Source organism: Oreochromis niloticus, linkage group LG14 (assembly GCF_001858045.2).
Source record: "Oreochromis niloticus isolate F11D_XX linkage group LG14, O_niloticus_UMD_NMBU, whole genome shotgun sequence".
Taxonomy (NCBI): domain Eukaryota; kingdom Metazoa; phylum Chordata; class Actinopteri; order Cichliformes; family Cichlidae; genus Oreochromis; species Oreochromis niloticus.
In genome coordinates this window covers 19,303,523-19,325,003 of record NC_031979.2, presented here as the reverse complement: position 1 = coordinate 19,325,003, position 21,481 = coordinate 19,303,523, and the positions used below count along the sequence as shown (strand labels likewise).

General features: G+C 41.9%; 1 protein-coding gene across 2 annotated transcripts in view; it reads right to left on the bottom strand.

Annotated features, from left to right (window-relative positions):
- aipl1 (aryl hydrocarbon receptor interacting protein-like 1) overlaps positions 1-20,243 on the bottom strand; it is a 44,325-nt gene extending 24,082 nt beyond the window's left edge. The window contains exon 1 of one of the 2 annotated variants that reach the window (XM_025898318.1): positions 18,651-20,243. The gene's annotated coding sequence lies outside the window, so the exon portion shown is untranslated. The remainder of the gene's footprint in view (positions 1-18,650) is intronic. The other variant, XM_025898319.1, reaches the window with a different exon arrangement.
- Positions 20,244-21,481: the final 1,238 nt, after the last annotated feature.

Sequence of the window (21,481 nt, the reverse complement as noted above, 5' to 3'; positions counted from 1 at the left end):
GCTAACAAAAATAAACTTGAAATCTGAGTGTTTTACCTAACAGCCTGCTACTTTTTATTGTCCATCATCTCATCCGGCAGGAATGAGCCAGCGATTTCCCATTTCTTCGCTTTTATGTGATTCCCTGCAGAAAATCTATATTTTTGTTTTCAAATCATAAACTACAGCTGTGGTCTAGACAGCCTGATGGTATATTTAGCTGCGGGTTGTGTAATCGACCCTGAAATTGTAGTTTTTCAAGAATGAAAAGTATTTCAGCAGCTTCAAGGTTTACCTCTGAATCAGCTGAAAGCGAAAATACGTTTTCCACTTTAGCATTGCTTTGCCACTGGACATTGTGTTGGCTTCAATCTGCAAAGGCTTCTGTGTGAAGCTCAAAAAACTGAAGTCCCTTCACTGTTAAGGAAAGTTGCCTTGGTGGCTGAGTGTGATAGGATGTGGATTTTATTGGAGCATTGTGTTTGCAGGAGGTGACAGCGCACCTGGGACCTCATTAAAATATACTTGGAGGGAGACCATTCTTCTACTAATGCCTAGACCTAATTTAGAAAAATGACTTTCCAGTACCTGACAAACATAAGCACACAAGACAAGCTTCACTCTTTAAGCAGATACCTACTCAATCAAAAGTTTTCATATACCGACATTATAGACTAAATATAGAGTATTGCTGGCTTGCTGTACAACAATGTCCAGCATTAAAAATTAAGTGACAGAAACTGTCAGAGCTGAAGACTATTATATTCTGCTAATAATACATATTTACATAGTGTCAACTGAATGTGACTAAGAAGACAACAAAATTTGTTGTTGTAATATTAAAGTTTAATGTAGTAGTCAGTAGTGGTTACTACTGACTTTGTGAATGTGCACGTTCAATCTGAACTAACCACACCAAAAAACCCAAACACACCAAATGGGCCATTTATCAGCAAGAACCGCTAGGGAACCCCGCTGAGTATTGACCATGATAGATTTATGAGAGCGGCTAAAAAATAAAATTTCTTTATAGAATATTTGTTACTGTTACTGGGTTTTTGCCAGAAAATGAATGCCTTTCTTCATTTCCATAAAAATTGGATTGGATGAACATCTGGTGCACTAGAATGACATTTTTATAGCACTTTTCTGTTTTTACTGATCACTCAAAGTCCAGAAAATTTGAATTCTATCCCTTACCATTTATATTAAGTTAATATAAGGTAAATGTTTAACATGGCACCACTCGATGACAAGATTTCAACCCTTTTTTTTCTTTTTACTAATCATGCAATCTAGTTGCTTAGAGCATATTCCTATACAATCCAATTAAATTATTGACCTGCTTTATTTGGGGCAGATTAAATATGGCTAGATTTTGGATAATCAGATGACTTGTGTGCTGATTATGGCATTAGTCTGCTTTCTGCCACAAGATACGATTCTCCCTTGGGGCTAAAGGTCATGGGGGATTGTTGGAACTCACTGCGCCACAGGCTGTGGTTGCGTCACCACGAGTATTGAGTCAGGTGTACTCCCAAGGATCTCACTGCCAGCTGCCATCGAGGCAGGGATAATCTGCCTAAGCAGCTTTCACATGATTTCACCCACAGGGAAGAATTTAGGAGAGGTTTGTAAACCTCTTCAGACCTGGCCTTGGATCTTCTTCCTGCTTTGACTTAAGAGGTGATCCAAGGCTGCACAGCAGACACTACAACAGAGTACTTAGTGTAAAAAATACTCGGCTCATTTGTAATTTATACACGTGGACTTCAGTGACTTATCTTCACTTTTCTTTTCTGTTAATGCTTTTTACCCCAACTTTATATATAGGTCTGCTAAAACACATCATTCCATTAGCCATTACACTGACATCATTACAATGAGAAGTGATAAGGAACACAGATCAGATTTTACAGAGATGTCCTGAGAGGCGATATCTCTACAGAAAGATAGAGAGCAGAATCAGATTTGATCCCCGGAGAACTCTTGAGTTTCCGGAAGTTTCTGTGACCTTTTCTGTTAGCAGCAAATGAACTGACGTTAATCTGCAAACAGCCAGGGGTCAAAGTCAATGCCCTGAAGTCTATACATGCTCTGCAAAAAGGATACATCTCTCAAAGTGCAGGGCTAACTTCATGCTTGAAGGAAAAACATTTCCTCTGTTTCCATGCACACAAGGCAATTACACAGGTCGCCTGGTGGAAAGAAACTTGTCCTTACTGGACTCAGATTGACTGCAGTCACTCTCACACAGATTAGGGAAACTGATTTGCTCCATCAAATAATGAAAAATAGTGATTATCTGTACAGTGAAGGAGGCGTGCTAGTGCTAAGAGTTGAAAATATGTGAAAATGACTGAGCTCTGTAACGTGTTTTACAGCATCATGGACAAGTTTTGTGAGTTTTGCAGTGAATGACAGTCAGGTTCTGGTTGAGTTTTTCAGTCAGGGCTGGTGCTGTTCCTCTCCATCAGTCCATCACAGATGCTGCACCATCAGCTGCAAAGCCAGCAAAGCGTGTGTGGAACATTTCTTCAGAGATGCCCTTACAGCAAGGCTTTTTAACTGTAGGGTGTGAGGCAAAGACCCAGTCTATAATTCCAATTTAGTTTCACACTGCGGAAAAACCAAGAGGTTCATGGATTTACGCACATGGCATAGGAACAGCATCTTCACTGAAGCAGTGATGGCTGGGATGTGACAGTAAATAATGTTTTGTAATCTTCTACTCATTGTATGTGTCAGCTGTTTCAGGTTTACATGGAGGAAGAGTTTGCAATGTAGCCCCTTTCACTAGATAAATCCTGGGCTCCACCTGAGTCTAAGTTCTCAAGACCAGGAGGTTGCCAGGAGGACACGGTCAGTTTCTAGGCCTTAATGACTGAGGCCTAAGGAGCAAAATTCACCGGTTATACAGCAAAACTGTCATGGCCGGGCGGCTAGTGCATGGTGTGAACCGGAAAGCAACCGCTCGAGGCAAGAAAAAGAGTTAACGTAAAGCAAGTCGTTTATTTGAGGCTAATAAAAACATACAAAACAAAGGGCAGAAGGGAATAAGACAGAGCTAACAATAAATTAAATTGGGAAAATAAAAACTAAATGCAGAACCCAGACATGAAATACTTGAAAAGGAAAAATCTGAGCATAAATACCTGGTCCATGGCACAAGATGAGCACAAACCTGGGAAGGAACAAAGGGACTCACACAATATAAACACACGAGGGTGATTGGGGAGAGAGGAAACACATGGAAACACAGCTGAGGCGAATAGACAAAAAGACACAGGGGAAGCAAAACCAAACACACTGAACTCGGGACGAGAGACTGTCAAAATAAAACAGGAAACACGCTAAGATGCAGACTAAGACGCATGGCTTGACACGGGGGCCAGAAGAAAGAAACAGACATGGGGACAAGAGGGTCTAAGGAGGCAGAGAGATAAATCACAAGGAGAGGAACGTGGGGACAGTTAGAAGGAGATGAGACATGGAGGGAGAAAGAGGGAGCGAGAGACACAGAAGGAGACCAAACACAGACATGACTGAGGAAACAGAATGAAACACAAGGACACACAGAGGGCGAGGGACACATAAACACAGACACGACAGACTCACGCAGTGTGTAACACAGCGGTGAGACAAGAGCAACTTCACAGCCAATAAACCATAAACTTAATCTTCATATTCATCACAAAATAGAGAAATGAAAAGTATTAATAAACCATTTATCATTAATTGTGTCGCATTCAGTTTTAGGTTTAAACATAATTACATATAATATAAAACAAGAGTACAACTGATTAGCGGAACATTCCATATAATTCATAATAAAACAGTAAAAACGGAGGGTTAAGGTACTACATAATATGACCTGTTCTCCTCAAAGTACAGGGTGTTTACAATCCAAGGTGTAAGTTTGTTTGTTTCTATGCTAAAATAACGAGTGATTACCCACTATTTAAAACTACTTACAGTATAATTTGTGACTCCTGTCCTGTAAAAGAGCTGAAGTTATTTAAAATGTTTCTTCATTCCTTTAAAAATTTGAATTATTAGCCCTTTATTCTGGTGTATTTAATTTAAGTATTTGTAGGTAAATATAATTACAATGTAATTACATGGTAAGATAAAATATATGACAATTTAGTTTTAGATTACACCGTCAGTTGGAGGCCAGTAAAAAGATGTAATCAATAACATTGATTCTAGCTGTATTCAGTGGAGGTGTCAATTGAATAGATTCTGTGGTATCATCAATACTCAACTCACTGACATCAAATCAAGCCAGTGTTAAAGTAATTAGTTTCATTTCTGCTCCTCTATATTATCAGTCAAAGTAAGCTAAGCTTGCTTTATGCTGTTGAAGCTAAGTGACAGAACTGTGCAGGAATCTGCGCAGGTGTGGACAAAAGAACGAAATCCAAACCAAGTTATTGTTGATTTTAGCTCGTGCGCCAGCTGACCGAGCATTTTTCACCACTGTGAGACCACACTATGCTATATTGATAGTCAGTCTTCGGATACAGTAAATTGCTTGAGTAAGAGCTTGCTTTTACTGCTCATGGAGCAGCTCACACCTTAAGAAGATTATTGTTTATGTTCCCTCTGGCAGTATAATGTATGTCTACAGCAGGAAGTCTGCGAGCTAAGTCCATAAGCTTGGAGACGGGAACACTAATGTCCTGTGGTTCAGCTCCCAACATGTGAATCTGGCTCCCGGGCTTTGTGAGAGATAAAGTTAAAAACAAAGCACTTACACAATATTAAAGTTTAATGTTAGAAATCTTAGTGAGAAGCTTGTAAGATACTTTTCAGGGAACGTGTGAGACCCAGAACCTTAATGCCAATAATGGGTGTTAATGGATGTTTTTTTAACTACTACTTTTTGTGGTATTACTTGTCAACTTGAGCTTTGTTTTTTTTATTGCCCTCAGATTTGTACTATTATGCACCCTTGAGAAAAACAAACAACAAGCTGAATTCCTTCATACGTTCTTTAATCAAGCTGCAGAATGCTAAATGTCAGGGGTAGCAGTTTGTTTTATCTGCTTATGTAAAACTCCACGTTTGGGGTCCTTAACGCTGAGCTGCTCACTGACGAGCTGAATGTGGTATGTTAGATTTGCAAAGTATTTATTTACTTGAGTTTCTATTTTTATTTGTTTATAACGACGGTGGACTGTCAAACTGAATTGCCCACTGTGGAATAAATAAGGTTTTCTGAACCTGAACACAGATAAACACAAGACACACAAATTCTGCACTCAGGTTTCCTGCAGTGCACAAATTATACAACCTTAATTCACTTAGAACATAATGGCTTACATGCTGTAAATGACTATGAGCTAATAAAATAATATGATTGATGTTGTCTCCACTGATTCAGCTCTCTTTGGATGATGTTCCTCCATGTCTCTGTTTGCAGCAGCTGTCTGTTCATCTCTTTGTGCGATGCTGTTCTGCTTTCTCGACCCGCACAGCTGGCAAAACAGCTGGCACAGGTACCAGGCCACCCAGGTCTTGTGACGCAGCTAAGATTCATCTGAATTAGAAGGAAAGAGGAAGGAGGAGGATTCACACACGTACAAGTTTCAAACTCGTACCAGATAGCATAAAGTCACACCCTGTATGGGTGAGGTGGATTGATCTTAGAGCAGCTGTTCCTCCATTACGTGATAATGCACTCAAGGGACAATTTCCCAGGCGTGGCTCAAGCGGCCTGAAAGAGACCTAGACAGCGCGGAAGGTCAAGGTGTGGCTCTTATAGGCAGCGTTATGACGCAGGATAATGACAGTGTTACCTGAAGAGGATGTACAGAAGGGAGAGTGGAATAATCCCGTGTTAGTGTTTCCTGTGTTTGTGTCTGTCACTTAAGTGAAGGAGGATTGTGGGGGTGGTGGGGATGAAGAAAATGTCTGCCAAGAACGAAGACAAGAAGATAAGGAGATTGGGGCACAGACCGGGAAGAACAAGCTCGACTACTCTAAAGGCATTTGATAGAGATGATGATGCACATCAGACAGGCTGACGAATGAGTCTGCCCAGCTCGTGGTTCCATCTGTGGTGTTAAGTAAGAGCTCGAGGAGTGAGTGAAGGCAGCACTGAGCATGTGTGCAAGGGAGAGCAAGCTCGGGCATCTGGTTCTGTTAAGGCCCCAGAACATTCCTTTCCTCTGTTCGACTCCGGCTGGCAGCTTTTAAAGGGACACATTTGGTCTTACATCCTGCTCTGGGCATTGCCCTTTCTCTTGTAGTTTGATTTATCGCTGCTGAAGGTCGCAGGCAAGATGTCGGGCTGCCTGTTTAAATGTGGGTTCTTTTCTCGACACTTACGGCTGTTAGAGAGGAAACACTTTACAGCAGCAAACTTTAGCTGTCACACTTTTTTAATACATTTCTGTTTTTAGTGTTGGCAGTTTCCGTTTTCCTGTCACTAGCCTACTGCAAACTGTGATTTTACTACAATATCAATACAAAGACATAAAGTAGGACCGCTGTGTAACTGCTTATTATACTCAAGCCTTCAGTTTTATTAGCATCAGCTGCTGATCCGTTGGTCAGCTTTTCACACAGGAGTCTGTTTAAACACTCAAAGTTAAACTGAAATAAGTGGAAGAAAACGACTCGTCTAAAATGTGTCTTTGGGCTGATGCAAGCCAGGAGAAACTTACAGCTGTGCCAATACTGTACAACAACTTTACAATAACATGTCATTAAAAACAAACGCTGAGCTGCAGAGCCATCACGAAGACTAACCCGGAGTGACAGATGACTTCCATGATGCAATATTATTGTTACATGATACAGCAGGTGTCACGGTGTGAATCCAGTCACATGAACGTGCTGCATAAGTAACAGGATTTTCAGACCCTGAGTGACTATCCTGTTTTTTTTGGGTTTTTTTTTAAATGTGTATGATGGTCAGAGCCTGGATTTTTAGTCTCGTTATCCTCATGTCACTCCTGGGAGGGGGTGGAAGTGTCTTCGGTGCAGGGAATAGCCAACCACAACAGTTCTTCAGCTGGCAGCTTTAGCTGGTACATGAGGACATAAAGCTTGCCAGTGAAGAACTGCTGTAGGTCAGCCAGTGAGCACCTTATATCCAACATGCGGATACACAGCACAACCTGAAGGGAAATATATGCAGAGCATCAGTGAAGTCAGCTATAGTTCCTTCTGAAAGACATTTTAAGCCTTTGAATTGTCCTAAATTTTTAAAAATAGCTAAAATTATTTTACTTATTGTCAATCTTCTGCCAACTTTGAGAGAAAATAAGGCTAACAGTATGAAATACCTCTCAGTCAACCAAATGCAATAATGACTTTGTAGGGTTTTTTTTAGGTGCCTGCATCTAGTAACCTCTATTTGTACTCCATCTTAAGGCCCATCCACGCTGGCTTTAGCTTTCAGTCGTGGTGGTTGCTGCTTGGCACACCACCACACAACTACTTCTTTCTGTGCTGGCTTCAAGAGGATCTTGTGGGAGAAAGGTGAAGAGGTAGAGAGAAAGATACCAGAGAGAAAGAAGGAGAAATAGAAAAAAAAGCATGTTTTCTTCTTTTTTGGGTGAAAATTGCGGTGCGGTGAGTTAAAATGTCCACGCACACGTAAACGACGGCGCTGTGTGTGTAACTGCCCGAAGCTATCCTGCATCAGGAGTACCAGCCTACTGTTTTAGCCTTCTCTCTGCTTTTTGCTATAATTGAGTACAGAAGTCTTTGCTAGCTAGATAGCTCAGCCTCTGGTTACAGCCTGGAACTCCTGATAGAAAACAGCTCTCGTCCTGTGGGGCAGTTCAGTTTACAGCAGCCATACAGGGCTGAGCGAAGGAATTTTTCCTCGCAGTTCAGGCAATTCTACTCCCCTGGGTGTGTGACTGCTTCACCAACATGTCAAGTATGTTGTTATTTCACCTTGAGATCTCCCCACAAATTTTCATCCAAAAACGTGAGTTTAGGATTGAATGAATTGACTGCACGGAGCCGATTTGAACCGGCTTTTTTTCCCGTTTCTTTGTTTTTGCTATGAAGTAATTTTTTAAAGTTAAACTTTATTGAGTGTTAGAGATTTAAAGTGACAGGAAAACCATTTATGGGATGTTCCCCTTTAAACATCCACATTCAGCCGGCGACTGTGTAATACTTAGGAGTAGCCCAGGATTTGTCTTGCCTGGCTTCCGTTCAGCTGGCCTGACTTCAACTATTGCAGTCAGTCAGTCTGAAAAGCCTTTCCCTAGCAGCATATTCTTTCACAGTTCAAGGACAGGACTTTGGGCAAACTAGCCCTCAGCGGCACTGCGAACCCAGCAACCCCTAGAAACTCAGCGAACCCCACGCTGCTCTGAGCAACACTGGAAAGCTCTGGACTTCACACACAAAACACACACACTCACTCTGTGTGACCAGATTGTCCTCTTCCACCGAGACTAGTTCGAGAGAGAATTCTGAATGGGCTGTGGGCCTTGAACTTGCACTAAATCCAGAGGGATCCATTGTGACTACGTAATATTGGAGATGAGATCCAGCGCAAAGGCTTCCTCTTTTGTACTCGGTGAGCGTATTTACAGAAAGGCACCTGATGCCACCACTGGACTTTGTTAACAGTGAGAAGATTAGTTTCTCCTGGTGTCCTACGGAGTGCTTTTGAACTGGTAAGAAGATTAGAGTTTTACGCAAGGACGGACAGAGATGTAAACAAATGAAATAATGAAAACAGGATGGAGAAAAGATGGCAGCAAATGGCGACAAGGTCAGAGATCATCGCTGCTACAAGAAATCAGACTGGTGACCATGCAGTAACCCTGATGTGACACAGAATGAAACAAGTCTCCCTCTGGCAATATACTAGGCTCTAGCAGCTTGTCAGTTCAGATATAAGCATAACGTGCAAAGGATTAAGTGCAAAAGAAGCATATATGGCAATAATACTCTTTTTTTTCAGAATTGTAGCATTTGCTTTAAATGCAGCACTTTAGTGGGGAAGATGAAGAGTGCTGTTTAATATTTCTCCCTGTGAAATACATACAGGAAAGAAAGAAGTCTGGAAGAAGAAAATAAGTGCAAAAAAGAAAGAGAAGAAAAAAATCCTCATTATTTATCAATTGCATATAAAAAAATGAAGTTGAGCCTGTTGTGACAGAGAGCTGCAGCTTCTTTGTTCTTCATGTAGTTTTCAAACCGCATTATTTCTTAGCTGTGTTTTTTTCCCTCTACTCATGAAATGCTAAGTATGCGCACTACACGTGCAAGCAGAGGCCATCCCGTACACCAGAGTGGAGAACACAGTGTACCAGAGGACTGATTTATTACCCAGAGCTGACGATTCCCAGGACAATTACAGCAAGCCTAAGCAACAGGGTGAAAATGGCTCCTCGGAGTGTGTAGGAAGAAACAAGCAAATACACACAAGCGGCACACAGCGCATGTGTGCATGAGCGATACAAGCAGTGAGTTGGCAGTTAGCTAGTGATAGCTTAAACTTCTAAGATCAAGACCCATTGTCCCCAAATCGTGACATTACTCTGAGGTTGACGTGCACAGAAAAACACCCCATGTGTTTTTGGTTATTAATGAGGCAGCACAGAGATGGACAGACTAAATACCTGTTAGGTTAAAAATGCAAACAAAACCATGGAGAACACAAACTAGGCGAAAAGGGTATTTAGTAGTGATGGCATGATTGTTAACTTTGCCTTAGAGCAAATATGAAGCTGTCCAGAGGCTCGACAAAAGTAACACATTAACCAATGTGCTTTAAATTGCAAAGTCACTGTAAAAACGTTTAAAAATAACTCATAGCCAACTGCCAAGTAGACATGATCTTACAAAAGTGACCTGATATTAAAGGGTGCGCTCACCCTCGTTTGTTCCCAGTACAATCCCACTTATTTGGATTTGACTGTGGGTATGGTTGGGCTATAATGGTCTTTTTTGGTAAATTGGAATGATATCTAATTGCGGAAGTATGACTAAGAGGAAAGAGACTAGATTCAATCTATGAAAGCAAGCCAACTACAACATATCCCAGAAGGCAATACGGGATGATGATACTGCCAAGACCAAAGAATGGGAAGCCCCATGAATCATTCCAGAAATGCCATTTCTTATCCAAGATGAATTGCAAAAACGAATCCAGTCCATATTGTGGTATTTGAACAGTTTTACTGTCAGGGGTACGAGTGGGAATTGATGCTAAATGTTTCTCCTGCAAGACGAAACAGCAAAAGGCTAAAACGAGGATACAAAAAACCACCACACAAGCATTTAAGGCAGATTTTACGTCCAATGTAGGTGGAAGCCTAATGCTACAGCTAAGTATACCATGAAGGCTTCCTATATAGGAAGCAAGAGAATCTTATACAGGTGCTTCCTGTGTTATGAGGACATGAGCAGCTGTGCAACAGATTCTGGCAAGCCTCTTATCTGTCCTCCAAAAGCATCAACTATATCCATTTTACAAGCAGGATCAAGCCCTCGTCTTTTTTTGGAATCGTAGTCATCTAAAATATTTTCTCTTGAAAGCTGCAGTCCTGGCAGAAACTCAAATGCTAGTTTTATTACAGCAAACTTACGGCACACCCCAGAACAATTAGTTCATTGCCAGTATAACAATTGCACACATTCAAGTCCAGTTTTTTCCTCTCCAAATAACAATGTAATACTTGAAAAAAAAGTCACAATACTGCTTGTGGTCTTTATTACAGGGAGCCTGTCCTCTACAATTAACCATAGTTTTGAGAGGAATGCTCTGCAGGTTGCTTTAAAAGAAGAAGTTACCATTTCTACTGCAGCAAACATTGGAAATGTCAGCGTAGGCCACAAAAATGATCTGAAACATGTGTTTACTGGTATCCACTGAAGAATTTCCTCATACTCTATCATATAAATGACAGCAGGTAATGCACAGTCTGGCATTTCTCAATCAGCCCACCTTGAGCTCATTCTTGTAAGATACAGTCAGTCACACGTACTACACCCAGGCATTCAAACACAGTCCATGTTTGTAACCGTCATCTGAGAGTTTAAAATTTGCATTTAAGGTAATAGGCCAACCCATTAGGAACAAAAGGTGTTTGAAGATATTTTGCATTCCCCAGTGTGCACGCTAACCTCCTATACGTGCACACCCCGTTGGCCTATTGTATCACTGTCACCGTTTGGACCGGTCTGCACTCGATCATATGTGCACCCCCACCTCCCTTAATCCTTCTCTGAAGGCCATGACAAATTGCTTTCAAGTGAGTAGTGGATCAATATATTTGCCAGTGCTTTCCTCCTACAGCTCTGAATTGGATTAGTGAAGGGGGAAAGAATTTCAAAAGCCATGAACAAGCACGCACATACACAAATGCCACTGAAGCGTAATTCCGGAAGAGATGCAAGCTAACACTAGCACCCTGTCGGAAAAGGTTTCTCCTTCGTGCTCCTGGGTTATCAAAATCACCACGAAAGACTGGAATATTCTTTGGTGAGTACAGGAGGAGGATAACCTATATGTATAATGCATTTTAGTAAGTAAACATATACATGCATGAGGCTAGGTGGGTGAGGGCGGGGTGGGATCCATGGAAGTCTAACCAGCTTGTACTCTCCCTATGTGCAGAAACACACACACTTTAAATTATGAGATGCAACTAGATACTGCAGTGTGTGAGTGAATTGCATGTGCATGTGGATCTATATTGTATAATCACTCTTTGTGCACATGGCTGATGTTTATCTGAATATGAATTAATGATTCAAAATGAAACTAGTTACAGCTGTGGGTGGAGGAACACCTTCCGCTGGTAGAAAACAGGCATTCTTTAAAAGTGAACTGAAGCCCCATAAAAGGCTAACATGTTCCTCATAGGTTCTATCTGGTTCAGCTGCATAGCATTAACAGTATGTCCCGTGAAACAATAGGTGTAACACGCACAAGCACGCACACACACACTAAAAGGACCAAAAAGACCCCACAGATTCAACAACCTGACAGCAATTATACCACAGTCATTATCCACGTGGCTGTAAAATTTTGCCACCCTCATTCATCCAGTGAGCACAGCTTGGAAATGCGCTGACTTCCTTCAAACGGAGTATGGTATTTATTTAAGGAAGAGGTGATGTCAACTGACAGGAAGTCCGCAGGTGGGAAAGAGGAAGAGGAAGCGGCCCTTCCAGTGAAGTCCCGCTGTGTGTTTTACAGGATTTAATGGAGAGCATCTGGAGCCAGGAATGCATGTGAACACGGCAGTCTGCGAGCAAGAACAGAGGTATGCGTCACAGAGTATATACACAGAATATGGCGTCTCTACCATGCGCGGATAAGACGGTGATGCAGCGTGACTTCAAATCTGCGTGCGCACATCTGATGCAAGATCCCTGTGAAGGACACCGAGGGTCAAATCGAATCACCCTTTGGAAAAAAAAGTAAATAAATAAAAAAAGAAGTAGAACGGGAGACACAGAGTCGAGTGACAGATCCTCACACAGTGAGACACAGAAACAGAGGGGTGGAAGTCGGGGTGTGAACACTGGGCAAAGACAGCCAACATAAAGAAAAGATTTGTGTGCTTCCTCTGGCTGTCATCTCGCTTCCTACAACTGGGACAAAGTATGTCAAAGACTACATTGTTTCTCCCTATGTTTCGGTTTGTGCCCATCCTTTATTCTGTAGTCCCCATGAATTCACCCCTTCTCCGTGTGTCTCTCTCCGTATATACATATATATCCTTTATCACCCTCCCCCTCCAACTAGCAGTTTAGTTAGCGCGCTGAAAGACAGGAAATGCCTGTCGGGCAAATGAATAAGAAGTGGCAGCTGCCCATGCACGGTGTGAATCCAGAGAATCTCCTCAGTATCATCGCTTCATCCCAACCATCCTCTCTAAAGAGGAGCAGAAAAGGGCTCAGAAGACTGAAATATGCCATATAACATCTCGGTAACGATTCTATGAGATTTACTTTGACAAGCAGACGCACGGTGCTCTGCAGCTTACAAAAATGTCACATTAAATGGTCAGACCTGTGACCCTGCACTCTTGAACCTGCGAGACTTACCGGTGTTATATTACTAGGTTGTTCTGCAAGGTGATTGCTTCATCCTTCAAGCTAAAACTTTGCATCACAAGATATTTATAACTTGCATTAAGTTAATAAGGAAGCTACACAGCAGGGATGACCCGATGGCTCAGGGGGCTAGGGTTTAAACCACATGGGCGAAAATGCTGTGAGCAGGAGGGACCCTTTTTTTTACGTTTCATATTTCAAGATCACTTCTTCAGCAGCTTTACAATAAAGGCAGAAATAATCTATTAAGAAGATAAAAGAAGATGAAAAGCTGAAGTTGTAAAAGGCACCAAACATGGAGACTGATGTGTTGAACACAAATAAGGAAAAGAAAGAAAGAAAGTTCTGGTATTAGTATTTACACATGATTATACTCTGAAACATGAAGTAGTCCTGAAAAAGAAAATCATTATTTAAATATAGAGCACCAACAGCTTTAATTTGGAGAACTGTTTATGGTAAGCTTTTGGGTGCAAGTCTGATATTCTTTCTGCTCCGGGCTTCCGACTTGCCACCTAAGATTTCCAAGTTTTGTGCACGTTCACATTTGCCGTAGTTAGCTGTAAGATTGGTTCAGAGAATTAAAAATGAACTGGGTTACATTTAATTGTCATGTGTTTTTAAAATAAATCTGCTTGGAACTTTTCTTTTTCAGGAGAACATCGTCCTACCATCATCACAGCCTCCAATTGTCACAAATTCATAAACTAAATGAATTAGTGTGTACCGTCTCGCACAGCAGCACTTTAGTAACTTTTGAGGCTTTGGCTCATTGTCTTACTCATTGGCAATGACTTCTTGTTATCATTTACTTGCAGATATTTCCCAAGACAGGCCAGGTGGTTCAATTCAGAACCGCTGGGTGCTGCGTTGACTTAACCGCCGCTAGCAGTAGCCATGCCAACAAGCTGCATTGCTTACAGCCTGTCGTTAATTTGTTAATTCTCATAAGGAACGAGTGGCGTTAATGTCATGATTTTTTTATGTTAGCTCACATGGTTTCTAATGTGCTGATGTGAAACACTGAGGGTTATTAAGGGAGCATTAAGGAAAAGCCATTCACGTGGACACTTCTCTATTAAGTCATTTATACATTTTAAAAAGTCACGGGGTCAATTTGATTGGCCATTCATGTGATGATAGCTTGACCTTTAACCCTACAGCTCACATTTGTGCAGAGATGAAAATGTACTAACTGTCTAATGTTTTGTCTCGAGCTACAGATTAGCGCAACAAAGGCTTTTAGTACTAATGTTGTACAAGGTAGATGTCATAAGGAAAAATCTAAGTCCAGATATCATAACTTTAATTTTTCATTAGATGAAAATAGATAAAAACATTAGATTAAAACCATTTAACCACTAGCTCATCACACTCTATCAAGCAGGGTGTGTGTGCATATGTGTGACAGTGTGTGTGTGTTTGAGAGAGAGAGAGAGGGGGCATGACCGGGGTGTGCCAGACTCAAAAAAATGAGAATGTTTGTATAAGTGTGTGTATCTGTGTGTGGGTGTGTTTCCTGCCATTCTGGCCCCAGCTGTACCCAAATAGCCTAAGAGCACAGTGTGCTAAGCTAACAGAGACTAGAAAGAGACATTCACCCTGGGTTAGTGAGCTGGAAGATCACGGTGCTCGGACACCACAGAAAGAAGGAACCACAGCTCTGAACCTGCATGATAACACCCATCCACGTTTCATTTGCAAGAGTCACCCATCCCCTATTGCTCTGTACAGGTGTTTACTACAGACATTAGACATAACATTAGTATTCAGCAGCTTTAAGTCTTAAATGAGGCCTCTACTAATGGGGTAGGCTGCCTCGCTAGACTGTAATTACTGACACATTTACTCAAAAACGACCATTTAGTTTCAGGCTGGTTGGTTTTTATCCAAGTTACATGCATCATGGCATTTTGAGGCATTTAATAAGCAAGACACTGTTACGTTTCCAGCTCCCTGACTCTCCTATCAATTCTTCCTCCTGTCTACATTTCAAATGAAAAAGAGCAAAAATTGACAAGTCACAAGTTCCTTACAGTGTTTTCCTTAATCCCCACAAACAACACACCACGCATGGGGTGTGACTGAGACGCAAAGAAATGATTAGATTTCTAAATATAGTCACACTCTATAAATAAATAAAATCTATATTCATTAATTATCTGACCATAACTGTGTAATTAGGCAAAGCAAAATTGCTAAAAGAGCCATTTACATATCCGAAAACTTGAGATGGTTTTGTCTGACCAAAATGCAAAATTTGAGAAATAAACTAAAATGGCAAAAAAATAAATAATGACCTTTAGAAATGGTTTGTTCCTAGTTAGTTTTCTTCTTCTTTTTGCACCACAGCAAGTAACTCATTTTCAAATGCATTGTGGTGCCATCTTATACACCCCAATTTTTTTGTATTGAATGTGATTTAAAGTAATCTTTTGCCTAATAAATAACATGCAGCACATTTTTCCTGAAGCTTTTCTTCTTCGCATCCTTCGCCTCTCGTCGTCTATCTACTGAGCTTTCATTTCTATCGTGCTTTCCTTGCTCCATCCTCATTTTCCACCTCCTTATCCTGCTCCGCTCTCACAGCGTCTTTAGGTTGGTCAGTTCAGCGAGGCCGAGTTGCATTCTTGGGATGCCTCTTACATATGGTTCACATTCCAGCCGGTCTGCCGAGAGGCCCACCGCTCCTCATTGCTGGCCCTGCATAGACGGGCCCAAAGCTAGGTGTGCTACTGCGTTTCTTCAGCCTAAAATAATCTCAACCCAGCTTTAGGTTAGCCTAGCCTACGCTAGCATGAGGGTGGAATTTATTAAGCCTCTTCAATCAAAATATGAGATATATATGGGCCAACCCAAGCACACACTGGTGCTTCGTTTAGCTCTCTGCACAAAGACGGCTGTAGTTTCTTTTGCAGTTTATCTAATCCCTCGGGCTACTACATCCGCCTCTATGTGTGCTAAAGCTATATAGCACAATGGTCATATTCTTTAATTAGGTCACCTACAGAAAAGTGTGACAAACTGAACCAGAAACGATTTGTGCAAGAAATCCCTATGTGAAGAAACACACACACATCATGGATGACCATCCATTTTAAGCTTAAAAAGATTGAGCTTAGTATTTCTAACTTACTAGGTGAACTAAAGTAAGTTCGTATATTTCTGCACACACAGACAAAACTACTAGTTTTATGAATTTTGTGGAGATCCAGTGAGCAGGTACTTGTGTTTGTTACCCCATCAGGTAAACCACACACCGAAGAGCAGTGAACATCTCTCCATATGAGGCAGTTAAAATATTATTCTGGGACATGTTTGGAATACTGGTAAAGCTGCATCATCAACTACTCTATGCCAGACTTCAGCATGCTGCATACACCCACTCATCCTGGGGCAGTGCATGTGTGCACATGCAATCAGAGAAAGAGAGTGCATCTGTCCTTCAATCAGACCATGCATACCCGCACCTACGTACAGCATGGCAACACCTGTTCTCTTAAATATCCCAACACACTCACTCTTTCAACCCACTTACAATTTCTACACTTGTTACCCTCTTAAAATTGCATATGCGACATTTACCATAAGGTCTGTCATAAATTGCTCTGAGCTAGTCACAGTTAGCCCACTGAGGTTGTCTGGGCGTGGCCATAAAAATGCGCAACCTTACTGCAGCTACCACAAATCCACCGCAGATCCTCCCCTCTTTGATTGGCCTTCAGCGACAGAAAAAAGTCAGACCTGCCCAGTTACACAAGTCACTTGACGGGCCGGTCACTCATAAGATTAAGTAAGCAGAGGACGAGTGACTCATCAAATAACACTTTTATTATTCGTTTTCGCGTCAAGAACGCGGGTGATGCAAAGCGTTTATAGATCTGTCTGTGGGCATTTTGGAAAGTAAAGGCCTTGTTGTCAGGCAAACCCCTCCCAGTTTACCAAACCACAAGCATACACACAGTTTCATAAAATATGATAAATATGCAAAGATAAATGCTTTCATATGTGCCCAAAGTACTGACTTTCACATTGACCTATCATTTGACTCTAGATTAAAGATCGCAAAAAAAAAAATTTACTGGCACACACATCAGATCCTGTCTGTCTCCCTGTTACGTGTCGTTTCTGAGGAGTGGAGTAACAGACGTCATGGCTGGACGGCTGTATTAATCAAATCTAGGAAATAATGACTGTGCTGGCTAACCACTAAGGCACACAGACATAGGTAAATCCAAAGCGGCTAAACGATCAGAGCCCAGACAAAGCAAACATTCATACAGGATGGCAAAGGGGAGAAAAAGGAGAAAGAGGGCAGAAAAACAAGGTTGTCATCGAAACAACAGTTTAATTCTTCACAAATATTCCTCAAAATGATTATTTACTGACTACAGAGGCTGTCAGGTAAGCTACTTTCATGTGAACTTTGAGTCTGGGCCATACTTTATGCAGTCTCCTGACTTCAGTGCGACTCTTCTAACAATAACAACATTTTCACATCCTTTTTGGGTACTAATGTTAAAAACACTCACAATGAGTCATTGTAACTCAGGTCACTGAGGCCTTGTAAATACATTATCACGCTCCTATATGTGAAACTAGTTCTAGCACGGCACTTCCTGCCCAGAGTGTGGGTGGGACATGCACTGGAACTATTACAGTAAAGGATAAGTCTCTTAAAATTTTGCCCTAAGTCTTGGCATTCAAATGGTTGCGTCCTTAAATCAAGATGTGTCCAGTGGCACTGGACTCTGGCCCTGCCTGCAGCTTCATGTATAATTCACTGTTCATAGGCAAAGGGAGGATAGTTACAGCAGGACTGGCTACTCCTGGGGAAAAGGCAGGCTGATGCAACTAACAAGCATTTCCAGAGCATCTCCACCCTGATAAAAACATTTTCTCTAAGACACAGTATATAACTGGATGAATAACATTCTTATAATATGCAATTCGGCTATATGAGCTTGTCAGCATTGGAGCAGGCCTTTGTAACATAAGCAGCGAAAAAAAAAAAAAAAAAAAAGGCAAGCCATCCGCCATCAGAAATGGCCGTGATTTGCACGAGGTCAAGTGATGCATCGGGAGTTCTAAGCCTCGCAAAGATCAGGGACGACGAGGTCTGAGCTGTCGCATAGCCGGCACAGATTGGATGCAGGTAGAAAAAGCCACTGGCTCGTGGATTACAGCTCAGTAGCCAGTCTTTATCAAATTATAACCAGACACTGCAGTTTTCCACTGAAGAATATGAGGTTTGAAAGGACAGTTCTTTAACCACGCTGCCATCCTGAATGCTCAAATGTTTAAGATTGGATTAACCAAAAGTAGGACTGTGAAGACTGCCTTTAAGATTACATAATCCCTGCCACTAGAATTCTTTGAAAATGGAGGTCAGAGTACAGAGAATGGCTAAACTTGCAACAGGTTGATGGTCACAGGGTGAGAGTCAGAGATGCCAGGAAAAAAAAGGGAAGCGAGCAACAAGAAAGAAGGAAAGAAAGAAAAAAGTCTTGACAGATAAAAACCTCCTTACGCCCAGACATGTCACAATGGATAAGCTACATGACTTCATGACAAACTCGAGAATTCCACAGGTTGACTCTCAAACAGTCCAGTCTTACCTCAATTTATTAAAACCTCTGGAGAATCCTGGAAGAAGAACCAACCGCGATGCTCAAAAAGTCTTTTTAAAACAAGAAGATCTACCGTGGACACCTGGAGATACTGAAGAGGGGGGAAAAAACAGCATAATACAAGCTTGAACGGGGAAATGAATGACGCTCAGGGAGGGAGGGAGGGAGGGAGAGAGAGGTGGTGGTGGTGGGGTTACTCTTCACATCCATGTTGAGCTGCAAAGGGTGGGGCCTTGAGGAATTCACTCTTTCCCCTGGACTTAAAGCTTATCTTAATTAGACTACACGGGGTCAGACTGCCTGTGCACTCAATTACGATCGCGTTATTGTGATATAAACGCATTATAATACCGAGGAATGACTCCTCGGTTGTCTTTGACAAGTCAAACAGACTACTGTAACATAAAGAGCAACTCGTATATTTCCTCTCCTCTCCAGCAAGAGATCTGTCTATTCAGCGGGCAAACGTCAGGCTTGGCAAAGACACACCCGCTCCATCGCAGTCTATCCTCGGGCTGTGTCACGAACAACTACAGTAAATATATATTTTTATATATTTATATATATATTTAAATGTACACAGGCGTCACCAACCGAGAAACCACCTTCAGTGGCTGCTGGATAGTTACGTGTCTTCATTTCCTACTGACAAGACAATAAAACCCGATGAAATGCCTTTAATGGTTGTAGCCTCTAAATGTCACCTCCGCCTGAAAAAAAAGTTTGCAAAAAACGTATCTGACAGTCGCACTTACTTTAGTTCAGCTCAATCCTCTGGTTCCGCCGAGGTGCGCGTCAATGTGGCCGTACTGTGACAAATATGCGCAATTTGCGCCGTGCTTGGGGGAGATTTGAGGATTATTAGACTCTGTTCGGACTGTTCCCTCACCCCCCCCTCCTCCTCCTCGCCCTTCCACCTCATCCTCCTCCCCACACGCCCAGTTTGCCTGTGGCATTTAGCGGGGCTGGCTACTGTAAAGTTGCCACGTCCGTTACGTTTCTCAGACTTATGAAACCAGAACGACCCGCTCGGAAAAAAACCCTAAACCCTCCAAAAAAAACTCCTTAACTGCGCAACGGTCTGCAAATCAATCGCGGCCACCGTGGGAGATTTAAGCGGAAAGGTGCGCAAATCAAATGGCATTACATTTGTTATGTAATATAATCCTTAATGAAAATGACTGGTAGATGTGGTAGATGTGTACTCTCAGCCCTCCCCACCTCCTGACTGAATACTCTCGAGTGGAATCACTCGGTTTTTCTGCTTTTCTGTCAGCGCAGGAGCCTTACAGAAACCATCAGCCACACCTTAACTCTCAATCAATTTTGTGACACTTCCAGAGGTTTCGACGTGACGCGAAAGCCCTCAACTTTAACCCGCTTAAACGGTCGCTTTTTGCACTCCTGTGTTAACGTTTAAACCTTTACCAAAAAAATAAAACACCAAAAAACCCGATCCAATCTGTGTATCCGGTTGTCCGGTCCCACCCCATGCTTCTCGCTGCTCCTCGAGGTTCCTCCCCGGTCTCTCTCTCCGGTCCAACTCCGTTCTTCAAACCGGCTTCTCACTCCGATCAGCTGGCAGGGCTGTGACGTCAACACCCGCCAGCGACCAATCAGACAAGAACCGGAAAACTCACCTCTGATGACCACAGTGTACGTACGATGACGGTCAGGCTCTTCGACCAATAGCAACACAAATCTCTGTGAGAACTAAGGCGGGCGCTAGAGACAGCGGCCAATGACATTACAGCCGCCCATGGGAGGCGTTTTATCCCCGGACCTATTAGGTGTTGGTAAGTATTATGTGTGAACTGCGAGGAACTTTTTTACGCCACTAAGCCATAGATGAAATTGAAATTATAGACAAGCGGAGAAACAAAATGTTCTCACTTACTTCTTACTGTAGCTGATGACAGGTTACCAATCCGCACTTCATAAAGTCAAGTGGTAATTACTGTTATTTTCAGCATGTGTGTCACACCAAGTGTCAGAGTCGCGGTTGTTTATACAAGTCAGATATCTTTCCATCATATAGCATTATTCGTATGTATACATGTGCATACCTCTCACTCTGTCACGTGTCCGATTCAAGGTTAATAGGGTCATGCATCAGGTCTGTTGCATGAAGACACTTATTACTATAGCGTGATAAGCTGATTTGAGTGGAGAATGACAATTTCACCATGTAGTTAATGCTGGTTTCTGCAACTGAAAGCGTTGTACTTGCTTATGCATTTAAAATGCCTTTAGATTTGGGGTTTTATTGTGCAATGTGTTATTTTATGTGTTCCCATAAGGCACCAGAATTACCACTTGAGTTTATTGGCTTGAACTCCTGGCAGTTATTGCGGTGTTGATATAATGTCCCTTAAATAAATGAGGCAGTGAAATGGTACTCGCCACCCTTCCCCCCACCCCCCACTGCCCAACCCCTTTCCTTATGTTTCATATCCGGGCAGTCCTATAAGAAGTCTCTGTACAGAAAATGCGTAAAACTGACATTGAAACAAACGAAACCTCCAAAGAAAATGTTGTCCAGTGTTCTCTTTTTTTTAAGCAAACACAGCATTCCTGTGGTTTTGAATTGAGCAGGAATCGGGCTCTACTGCCAAATAAGTGATTGCACTTCTCGTGGACAAAAAACCTCAATTGGAGGCTTGCTTGTTGAAGTCACAATTCCACATTTGGAAAAGAGAATGGAATGTGCAACATTTTCCCTTCAAATGGGATAAAAAAAAAGAAAGAAAAAAAGAAACATTTGTGTGGCAGCTGTGGAAGCAACTCTCTCTCTCGAGGGCTGAAGGTGAAATTAAAAT